The sequence below is a fragment of the Budorcas taxicolor genome, chromosome 15 (assembly GCF_023091745.1).
Source record: "Budorcas taxicolor isolate Tak-1 chromosome 15, Takin1.1, whole genome shotgun sequence".
Taxonomy (NCBI): Eukaryota; Metazoa; Chordata; class Mammalia; order Artiodactyla; family Bovidae; genus Budorcas; species Budorcas taxicolor.
The window spans coordinates 21,157,902-21,170,376 of NC_068924.1; positions in this window are offsets into that span (position 1 = coordinate 21,157,902).

Below are 12,475 nucleotides of genomic sequence, written 5' to 3' on the forward strand. Positions count from 1 at the left end.
CACAGGCCCCACCCCTTGCCTATCCAGGCCTCCAGACATTCAAGGTCTGGCTCTACAAAGCCGCCCCTGACCTCTTTTAACTGAAGCCAAGCACTCTCTTGGGGAATTTCTTCTGGCCCTTCCCAAATTCCACCAGGTATTTAGCTATCTGGGTACACATCTTATCTGTAAACTTCTGAACAACAGAGATATCTTGTTCATCTGTGTTCACTGACCACCCACTGCTCCCCGCCCCCAGCTCCTAGCCCTGTACCTTGCATACAGCAGACATTCACCATTTTCTGGATCAAAAATCCAAGATAATTACCTCCCTAGTCCTTCTGATCGGCCACTAAAGGGTCCTGGCAAATGGTTGAAGGAGAAGAAAACAAGGCGTATTTCCATCTCCTTGGCAACCGCATGTATAGTTTCTAAAGAGAATGCCGTCAGCGATAAAGTCAGAGGGTCCTCAAATATAAGCTCTTCCCCCATCCTCACTAGACATTACCTTAAAGTTCCTCTTACACTTTCTTGGTGACACTTCTCTCTCACTCCTACCCATCCAGCAAAAACCTTTGGTTGACATGTTAAACACTTTTTCAAAACCCCAATTTCCTGAACTCGAGGAAAAACAGGCTTCCCCTGCCTGGGGTGCTGGGTGCTGCCTGGCCAGCCAGTGGGGCTGGCCCCCTCTCCCGCACATCCATCCTGGCAGACAGCTAAGCCACTGCGGTCTAGACCCCAGTGAGGCCTCCCGGTGATTTGCATATAATCACACACAATGCCAGGCCCAACAAAGCCACTTCACACAGCAGAGCCTTCTCAGCTGAGTTTAAGGTTTAATCTCCTTAATACAAGAAGTTTCTGCTTTGCTTTGGATGGGCTCGAGGACTCTTGCTAATGATGCTAAACAAATAATCGCCCTTTATTCCCTCTCTGGAGTCTTTGCCCTATGCACTGTGGCCGCCCAGGCCCCGGTTGTTGTGGTTTACGGGCCAGGCCTGCACCTGCACTGTTTGTGTGAGATCACCGGATGCCCAGAAAAACTCTTTAAAGAGAGCCAAGCACAGTGGCAGGGGTGGGTGGGGCTCGGGAGGTGCCAGTCAGACACCAGCACTAGGCTTCCCAGACCCCCGGAGCACCCTGTTCTTCCCCTCAGGAAGCACTCACCCCAACACGCCCTTCAAAATCCAGCCTCTTCTTTACTAGCTTCTCAAGTTAACCTTCTCCCTTTTCCAGGGTTCAGCCCCCTCGTACTTCCCCTCCCAGGCTCACCCAGCGCCTCCACTTACCCACTCCTAGCCCAGCCTTCTAGAAGTTACTCTGAACATCACTTCACTTACTTCAGCACTTCACCCTAGGACTCAGAGTTTGCCCCAGCAGTGACCATCTAAGACACTATTTCAGAGAGATGCTTACTCTTTAGTCTTGGCTCCAATCCTTTGCCAGGTCATTTTGAGAATGAGCCATGATCCCCCATCTGTTTTATTGATGCAGGATTTAGAAATCAATAATCAGATAGGTGGCCTAGATGGGGGTGCCCTGGCTATCTCAGTTATCTACTTCTGTGTAACAAACAACCCCAAAACCTAGAAGCATAAAACAACAACCATTTTATTCTCTCTCACAAGTTGAAGTTCAGAAATTTGTTCAGGGCTCAGCAGGGCAATTCTTCTGTTCTCTGTGGTATCTACAGGGATTACTCTGTGGTATTTGGCTGACAAATGAGCTGATCTAAGGGTCTTATGCAGTGGTAGCTGCAGCTGGAACGTTTGGCTCAGCTGGAACTGTTGACCAAAGGGCCTCCATGTAGTCTCTGCAGCACAGCAAACTCAGGATAATGGTATTTCTTACATAGCAGATCAAAGCTCCCAGAGAGAATGTTCCAAAAGAACTGGGCAGAAGCTTCAAGTCTTCACATGACCTAGGCTCAGGACTCCCAGAATCTCACTTCTACAACAGTCGACTGGTCAAGCAAGTTCAAGACGAGGGAATCTGCAGGCATCTTTAATCTATCACACTAGCCTCCCCTGGTGGCTCAGACGGTAAAGAATCTGCCTGCAATGCAGGAGACCAGGTTTGATCTCTGGGTCGGGAAGATCTCCTGGAGAAAGGAACGGCAACCCACTCCAGTATTCTTGCCTGGCGAATTCCATGAACAGAGGAGCCTGATGGGCTACAGTCCATGGGGTCGCAAAGAGTTGGACACAACTGAGTGACTAACACTTTATCACACCAGCTAAAAATGTCTTCACAAGAGCCACCAACCCAATAATCAGTATGAGACCAACATCCTGGACCTAAAGGCTGAATAGCCTAGGCTTGCAAATAAAACATCCCAGTTACCAGCCTCCACACACTAGGTACTGTACCACTTCCCCCAAAGACTCAACCGTGCATCCCAACCCTGACCTGGTGCGGAGTCCCCAGCTGACCCCCCTCAGCTGACCCCCTGCTCGGCCTGCCTCTCAGCTGCCCTGGCCACAGCCAGGACCTCTGGTTTTTCTTGGCTGCTGCCAGACCTGAAGCTGACCTTTTCAGGTTTTTGTTCACAGATGACTTTGGATGGGAGATAAGGAAGTTTGATTCCATTTTTGTAGAGGCAAAGAGGCTGCCACAAGAGCAGGGGATTAATTCAGACTTCAGGTCCCATCCTGGCCCTTGCAGGACAGCCCCAGCAGCAAGTCCCTGCGGTGGGAAGGAGATGCCACTCCGTCACTGCCCTAAGTCTCCCTGGGGGTGAGATGTGAGCCTTGAGATGGAGCGGGCGAGGTGAATGGGGGATGGAGGGTTGGGATAGGGTTCTATCTCCGCACCACTGAGGTGCTGAGTCACATCAACCTCAAGCAACTCCTGCTCAGACAGGCTTCAGCAGACCTATCTGGCCTAAACCAGCTGCACTCTCCCCAGCTCCAGGCAGGGAGTGGCGGGCATCTGGCAGGGCAGTCGTCGCCCCAGGAGCAAGGGTGCAAGGTCATGTAGGCCAGCTTCACTCACAGGTCTTTTTTTCCATTTTCTTCACTAATATGTTTCCAATTTTATTGTGAAATATCCACACCATACAAAAAGGAATAACTAAAATGCAAACACCCATTCACCCACCCCCTCACTTAAGAAATAAAATGTTACCAATAACATTGAAATTCCCTGTCCCACATGTATTTTCAGGACTCTGGAGAGTTGGGGAGGGAAGGGGGTCTACTCAATTTCTACACAGGAAGGGAAGGAGCATTGGTGGGGAAGAGGGAAGCTAACCTTGGCATTAGCAACCGCTGCTCCAACTAGAAAGGGCTTGTAATTATAAAAGGTATTGTAGCATCAAGGGATATTTTATAAGAATCTGGGAATAGACTGTAAAGAATTAGAACATTCTTTCCAACACCCAGCTCAGAGACTTCCACATCCCACAGTCTGAAATAATCGCCAGCTCCTTAAGGAATCTTTAGAGACTGACTTTTATGTCTCTACGTCCATCTACATCCCACCCTCGACTAAACTCCATGACTGTGCATTATTCATTTTTGATCTTTCTCAAAGTTCTTGTGCAGAGTCAGGATTTCTTTTGTTATTGATGTGAATGTGTAATTAACTCTTGGGTGATCCTCATGGTCAATGGACAGGACAGGGAAGACTTGATAGGAAAGAAAAAGTAGGTTGAAAACTAAGAGCCCAGAGCACACTTAGCACTCAGATCTTGGTATCTACGGCCATTCTCCCATAAAAGGAACAAAAGCTCCTTGGAGAAATGACTGTTTCTAAGACTAGGAAAAGAAATACACAAAATGAGAAGATGAGCCTCAGGCATCTGACAGTGCCACAAAAGAAATTATTTAAAAATCACCTAAAACCCACAAGGATGGGTTATATCAGGAGCCAACTGAGCAAGATTTCAACTGTTCACCACTGGATCATTTTGAGGAAAAAAACTTTCAACCCGAAGTAAGAAGTCAATATCCATGAGTCCATCCATACTGATATAAACAATTGAATGAATGAATAACTAGGAAAGAAAAAACAAATTTCCCACACAGAAGAATTCCACAAACTTACTGTAGGTGATCAACCTTCAGGGAGAAGGAAGATAGCTCTCCCTTTCCTAAGTGTGGGCGGTACATAGGGACTTCCTTCCAAGGGACACAGTATGGAAAGGAGGAAAGAGAATAACTCTACAATGCAGAAAATCTGACAAACGCGGCCTCTTCCAGGTGACCGAGGTCAACATGAATGGGACTCACACATCACGGTGATGATATGCATCCTTGATATAATGTGATACAAACAGAACTTCATGGTCTTCCTCTCAAGAAAACATAACTCCTAACCAATCATGAGAAAAACATCAAACAAATCCCAGTGGAAGGACTTCCTGCAATATACCTGATGAGTTCTCGAAACTGTCAGATCTTCAAGAACAAAGGAAGTCTGAGACAGTGTCATAACCAAGAGGAGCCTAAGGAGACATGACAACTAAACAGAGTGTGGTGTCCTATATGGGATCCTGCAACAGAAAAGGACATTAGGGGAAACACAGACAAATTGTGGGTGTTAGCTAATAATAATATATTCATTCATTGATTATAACAAATGTACTATATTAATTAAGATGTTTATAATAAGGGAAATTGAGTGTGAGGTGTTTGGGAACTCTCCATACGAACTTTGCAATTTTTCTACAAATCTAGAACTGTTCTTTTTTTAAAAAGCAGCATGTTCCAGGAGAGAAAAAAATTAAACTGTGAAAACAGAGGGAAAAATAGCCTGAGGGGACTTTGGACTCACTGAAGTTAAGAAGTCCCCAATCTGTCAAAACCAGTGAAGAGTCAGGTAAAATCAAATCTGAAAGATGTCAACCAGCCAGGGGCACTCTGGGGGCCTGGAGAGGGCAGTGCTGAGAGATGGTGACTGTGGAAATCAGAGACCTGAGGGAGGCAGCACAAGGACCCTGGGGCAACAACCGCTACCCACCAGCTAAGAGTGTCCCCGAGAACAGACCAAAGGTGGGATGAAGCACACTTCCTCAATTAGAAGCCTCAAACTAGATACACACTGAACATCACGGGCTTTAAAACAGTGCTAAGGGAAGAAGGGAAAAGCAGGATGAGATGGCACCAACAATTTTACAGATGTTTTTAAAGTGCATGCGCTGGGCTTCCCTGATGGTCCAGTGGTTAGGAATCCACCTTGCCATGCAGAGGACACCAGTTCAATCCCTGGTCTAGGAAGATTCCACATGCCAAGGAGCAGCTAAGCCCGTGCACCAAAACTACTGAGCCTTTGCTATAGAGCCCATGAAGCCCAACTAGTGAGCCCAGGAGCGTGAAGCCCGAGCTCTACAACAGGAGAAGCCAGCACACCACCACAAAAAGGAGCCTCCGCTCACTGCAACTAGAGAAAGCCTGAATGCTGCAGCAAAGACCCACCACAGCCAAAACAATAAAATGAATAGATCTTTTTAAAAACATTTCAAGTAAATAAACTACATGCATATAAACATTACTTGTGTTGCAAAAACACTCACAAATACATGTTAAATTTATTGGAATGGTTGTCTATGGGAAGAAGAAAATGAGAATAAGGGGGGAAAATTAATGAATAAAACAGGAAGGTGTTCTTGCCCAAACCAGCAATGAAAATATGCCATAAAGTGAGTATAATTAAATCAGATCCTTAAACCTCAGGGACGTATATGTATGTGCGTGTGAGAGAGAGAAAGAGAGCAAGACTGATGAGAGGGAAGAAAGGGAAGGGAAAACGGAACAGGTAAAAGAATCAGGTTTTCCTCCAACCTGGAGGAAAGGCAGAAGAGAAAGAAATCAAGCAAAGGCGAGTGTGATTCTGCTGGGAAGGAAGGCAGGCGGGCACAGCGCCTAACACAAGTTGGGGTTTCTCTGTGGAAGGGGGGCATATCAAAGTCAACTGTCAGCCAAGAAAGCTTTAAAGAACAACAACAACAACAACAAAAATTTTTTTTTTTTGAGAAGAAGTTGCAGCTAAAAGGAAATAGACTGGGAGCTCAAAAGAAAACCCAGGGATCCAATCATGGTCCTGTGAAAGAACACTGGTAGGGGTTTGGACAGTGACCAGCTATTTGACCTTGAGGAAATTTCACCCTCTCTGAGCCTCGGGTTCCTCATCTCTAAAATGGGGGTTTGCAAGCAGTGTCTAAACACCCTTCTCTGACTTCACAGTGAGTGATATCTGTGACTTAAGGCAGGAAGGAAGATTAGGTGCGTTAGCCAACTGCAGCTGGCTTCCTACACTGGTCTTCATCATTTCTCTCTTGCTCTTTTTGCTTAACACACCAGTGAAGTCCTGGGAATGTCCTCTCTCTGTGCCCTTGCAGCGGCTATAATCACCCGCACGACTCAGCTGTACATCTTCTCTTGTGCCTTCATTGGTCGTACACAGGCCTGTGAGGGCAGAATCCTTTCATGTCTTGCATTCCTTTTGTAGCCCCACAGGACTGGGCCTTAGAAACAGGTTCACTGTTTTGCCCCAAATATCCCCAGTAGCTAAAGCCTCTAAGGCCGGTCTTCCCAAAGAGCAACCTGAACTTTTTCCCCCTTTTCCAGTTGGTTCTAGAATCCAATCCAGTACCCTGGCCTCACGGGAATTTTCCACCTTGTCTTGTCCCAAGATAAGCCACTTTTCTTCTCTGGGCCTCAGTTTCATCATTTGCAAAATAAGACGAATGACGTACAAAACTCCTAGAATGCCTTCTAACAGTCTTTACCCACCCGAGTAATCCGATGCTAATTAGGTCCCCAGGATTGTCTCACCAGGAAAATACAACCTTACTGCCCCATTCACCATAGAAAGTAAAGGTCGCCAAGGTTGATTTCACAGCAGGAAGTAGAATGATGACGGCTACTAGCTGTGACTGTTAGAGACACAGGATGAAGAGCATTCACAGGATGACTGAATTTTCCATAAGATCTCAGAACAGGAAGCTCAGCTATCTTCTCACAGAGGAAGGAAGGTTGACAAAATGAGCCCACGTTCTGCCACCTGGGAACTGTGTATAAAAGAGCATACTCAAGAACCAAAATACCTGAATTCTACCCCTGATCATCCCTCCTATTAACAGGATGATCTCAGGCAAATGGCCTCCGAGCCTCCATCTCTCCGAGCCTCCATGATAAGATGGGTTAATTGTAATGTCTGTGTCACACGGTGGTTGGAATATCAGAAATGATGCTGCATGTCAAAGTTCCTTATAATACTTTGCTAGTTACCTCACCTTACCTGAGAGCTTGTTTGGAATGCAGAATCCTAGGCCCCACCTCACATCACCTACAGCACTGACTCAGAATCTCCCTTTTAGGAGCTCACTCAGTAGCAAGAAAACAAACAAGCCCATTTTACAAAATGGGCAAAGGACCTGAATAGACATTTTCCCAAAGAAGACATACAAATGACCAACAGACACATGAAGAGATGCTCAACATCACTAATCATCAGGGAAATGCAAATCAAAACCACAAAGAGATATCACCTCACACCTGTCAGAATGACTGTTATCAAAAAGACAAAAGATAACAAGTCTGGGCAAGTGTTGGCAGGACATGGAGAAAAGGGAGTCCTTGTGCACTGTTGGTACAATGTAAATTGGTACAGACATTATGGAAAACAGTATGAAGGTTTCTCGAAGAAATAAAAATAAAGCTACCATAAGATCCAGCAATCTTGTTTCTGGGTGAATATCTAAAGGAAATGAGATCAGTATGTTGAAGAGACAGCTACACTCCCAGTTCACTGCAGCATTAGTCACAATAACCAAGGTATGGAAACAACCCAAATGTCCCTCAGCAATACGAATGGATAAAGAAGATGTGATATATTTAGGTCTGTAAATCATTTTGAGTGTATTTTTGTATGTGATATGAGAGAATGTTCGTACATGTAGCTGTCCAGCTTTCCCAACACCACCGGCTGAAGAGACCATCATTTCTCCACTGTATATTCCTTGTTGGAGATTAATAGACCATAGGCACGTGGGTATTTCTGAGCTCCCTATTCTGCTCCGTTGATCTATACATCTGTTTTGCGCCAATACCATGCTGTTTTGGTACTAATGGTTTGTAGTATTGTCTGAAGTCTGGAAGGGTTTTGCCTCCAGCCTTGTTCTTTTTCCTTAGGTTTGTGGTTCCGTATAAATTTTAGGATTATTTGTTCTAGATGGGAGCCTTTCCTGATGGCTCGGACGGTAAAGAATCTGTCTGCCATGCAGGAGACCAGGGTGCGATCCCCAGGTTGGGAAGATGCCCCGGAGAAAGAAGTGGCTACCCACTCCAGTATTCTTGCCTGGAGAATTCCATGCACAGTCCATGAAAAATGTCATGGGCATTTTGGCGTAGATTGCATTAAATCTGTACATTGCTTTGGGTAGTATGACCAGTTTATTAACACTAATTCTTCCAATTCAAGAGCTTGAGATGTTCTATTTCTTTGCATCACCTTCAGTTTTCCTTTATCAATGTTTTATAGTTCACAGCATATAGTCTTTTATTTACTTAGTTAAGATTATTCCTAAAGGTGTTTTTTGGAGGGAATATAATTTTAAATGGGGTTATGTTTTTACTTTCTGTTTCTGATATTTCATTGTCAGTGTAAGGAAATGCACCAGATTTCTGTATGTTAATCTTGTATCCTGCTACCTTGTTGAATTCCTTAATTGGTTTTGATAGTTCTTGTGTGGGGTTCTCTGGGGCTTCCCAGGTAGCTTAGTGGTAAAGAATCTGTCTCCAATGCAGGAGATACAGGAGATTCAGGTTTGAGCCCTGGGTGGGGAAGATCCTCTGGAGTAGGAAATGGCAACCTCCTCCAGTATTTTTGCCTGGAAAATTCCATGGACAGAGGAGCCTGTTAGGCTACAAACCATGGTGTTGCTAAGAGTTGGACACAACTAAGAACAGTTAGCTAGCTGGTTAGTTTTGGGGTTCTCTTCATACAACATCATGTCACCTTCAAGTAGTGACATTTTTACCTCTTTCTTTCCAAAGTGGATAACATTTATTTCTTTGTCTTCTCTGATTGCTGGCCCTAGGACTTTCAATACTATGATGAATAGAAGTGGTGAGATCATGAAACTCCTAGAAAAGACAAAGGCAGAACATTCTCAGACATAAATCATGTTTTCTTAGATCAGTCTCCCAAAGAAAAAGGAATAAAAGCAAAATTAAACAAGTGGGACTCAGTCAGTCAGTTCAGTCACTCAGTCGTGTCCGACTCTTCACAATCCCATGAACGGCAGCACTCCAGGCCTCCCTGTCCATCAACTCCCGGAGTCCACCCAAACCCATGTCCATTGAGTCGAAGGTGCCATCCAACCATCTCATCCTTTGTCATCCCCTTCTCCTCCTGCCCTCAATCTTTCCCAGCATCAGGGTCTTTTCAAATGAGTAAGCTCTTCCCATCAGGTGGCCAAAGCATTGGGATTTCAGCTTCAAAATCAGTCCTACCAATGAACACCCAGGACTGATCTCCCTTAGGATGGACTGGTTGGATCTCCTTGCAGTCCAAGGGACTCTCAAGAATCTTCTCCAACACCACAGTTCAAAAGCATCAGTTCTTCAGCACTCAGCCTTCTTCACAGTCCAACTCTCACATCCACACATGACCACAGGAAAAACCATAGCCTTGACTAGACAGACTTTTGTTGACAAAGTAATGTCTCTGCTTTTTAATATGCCGTCTAGGTTGGTCATAACTTTCCTTCCAAGGAGAAAGCGTCTTTTAATTTCATGGCTGCAATCATCATCTGCAGTGAAATTGGAGCCCAGAAAAATAAAGTCACCTACTTTTTCCACTGTTTCCCCATCTATTTGTCATGAAGTGATGGGACCAGATGCCATGATCTTTGTTTTCTGGATGTTGAGCTTTAAGCCAACTTTTTCACTCTCCTCTTTCACTTTCATCAAGAGGCTTTTTAGCTCCTCCTCACTTTCTGCCATAAGGGTAGTGTCATCTGCATATCTGAGGTTATTGATATTTCTCCCGGCAATCTTGATTCCAGCTTGTGCTTCCTCCAGTCCAGCATTTCTCATGATGTACTCTGCATATAAGTTAAATAAGCAGGTGACAATATACAGCCTTGACACACTCCTTTTCCTATTTGGAACCAGTCTGTTGTTCCATGTCCAGTTCTAACTGTTGCTTCCTGATCTGCATACAGGTTTCTCAAGAGGCAGGTCAGGTGGTCTGGTATTCCCATCTCTTTAAGAATTGTCCACAGTTTATTGTGATCCATACAGTTAAAGGCTTTGGCATAGTCAATAAAGCAGAAATAGATGTTTTTCTGGAACTCTCTTGCTTTTTCCATGATCCAGCAGATGTTGGCAATTTGATCTCTGGTTCCTCTGCCTTTTCTAAAACCAGCTTGAACATCTGGAAGTTCATGGTTCATGTATTCCTGAAGCCTGGCTTGGAGAATTTTGAGCATTACTTTACTAGTGTGTGAGATGAGTGCAATTGTGCGGTAGTTTGAGCATTCTTTGGCATTGCCTTTCTTTGGGACTGGAATGAAAACTGACCTTTTCCAGCCCTGTGGCCACTGCTGAGTCTTCCAAATTTGCTGGCATATTGAGTGCAGCACTTTCACAGCATCATCTTTCAGGATTTGAAATAGCTCAACTGGAATTCCATCACCTCCACTAGCTTTGTTCATAGTCATGCTTTCTAAGGCCCACTTGACTTCACATTCCAGGATGTCTGGCTCTAGGTGAGTGATCACACCATCGTGATTATCTGGGTCATGAAGATCTTTTTTGTACAGTTCTTCTGTGTATTCTTGCCACCTCCTCTTAACATTTTCCACTTCTGTTAGGTCCCTACCATTTCTGTCCTTTATTGAGCCCATCTTTGCATGAAATGTTCCCTTGGTAGCTCTAATTTTCTTGAAGAGGCCTCTAGTCTTTTCCAGTCTATAGTTTTCCTCTATTTCTTTGCATTGATCACCGAAGAAGGCTTTCTTATCTCTCCTTGCTATTCTTTGGAACTCTGCATTCAAATGGATGTATCTTTCCTTCTTTTCTCCTTTGCTTTTCACTTCCTTTCTTTTCACAGCTATTTGTAAGGCCTCCTCAGACAGCTCTTTTGCTTTTTTGCATTTCTTTTGCTTGAGGATGGTCCTGATTCCTGTCTCCTATACAATGTCATGAACCTCTGTCCATAGTTCATCAGGCACTCTGTCTGTCAGATCTAGTCCCTTAAATCTATTTCTCACTTCCACTGTAGAGTCATAAGGGATTTGATTTAGGTCATACGTGAAAATGGAAAATGATCTAGTGGTTTTGTCCACTTTCTTCAATTTACATCTGAATTTGGCATTAAGGAGTTCATGATCTGAGCCACAGTCAGCTCCCGGTCTTGTTTTTGCTGACTGGATAGAGCTTCTCCATCTTTGGCTGCAAAGAATATAATCCATCTGATTTCAGTGTCGACCACCTGGTGATGTCCATGTGTAGAGTCTTCTTTTGTGTTGTTGGAAGAGGGTGTTTGCTATGACCAGTGTGTTCTCTTGGCAGAACTCTATTAGCCTTTGCCCTGCTTCATTCTGTACTCCAAGGCCAAATTTGCCTATTACTCCAGCTGTTTCTTGACTTCCTACTTTTGCATTCCAGTCCTCTATAATGAAAAGGACATCTTTTTTGGATGTTAGTTCTAGAAGGTCTTGTAGGTCTTCATAGAACTGTTCAGCTTCTTCAGCGTTACTGGTCAGGGCATAGACTTGGATCACCATGATATTGAATGGTTTGCCTTGGAAACGAACAGAGATCATTCTGTCATCTTTGAGACTGCATCCAAGTACTGCATTTTGGACTCTTTTGTTGACTGTGATGGCTACTCCATTTCTTCTAAGGGATTCTTGCCCACAGTAGTAGATATAATGGTCATCTGAGTTAAATTCACCCATTCCAGTCCAGTTTAGTTCGCTGAGTCCTAGAATGTCGCTGTTCACTCTTGTCATCTTCTGTTTGACCACTTTCAGTTTGTCTTGATTCATGGACCTGACATTCCAGGTTCCTATGCAATATTGCTCTTTACAGCATCGAACCCTCCTTCCCTCACCAGTCCCATTCACAACTGGGTGTTGTTTTTGCTTTGGCTCCATCCCTTCATTCTTTCTGGAGTTACTTCTCCACTGATCTTCTGTAGCATATTGGGCACCTACCAACCTGGGACTCAACCAAACTTAAAAGCTTTTGCACAGCAATCATCAGCAAAATTAAAAGACTATATACAGAATGGGAGAAAATATTTACAAATGATGTGACTGACAAGGGCTTAATATCCAAAATATACAAACAGATCATACAGCTCACTAGTTAAAAAAGCAATCTAATCAGAAATGAGCAGAAGACCTAAATAGATATTTCTCCAAAGAAGATACACAAGTGGCCAGCAAATACGAAAAGATGCTCAACATCGCTAATTATTATAGAAACACAAATCAAAAGCACAATGGGGCTTCACTTCACGCTGGTCAGAATGCCGC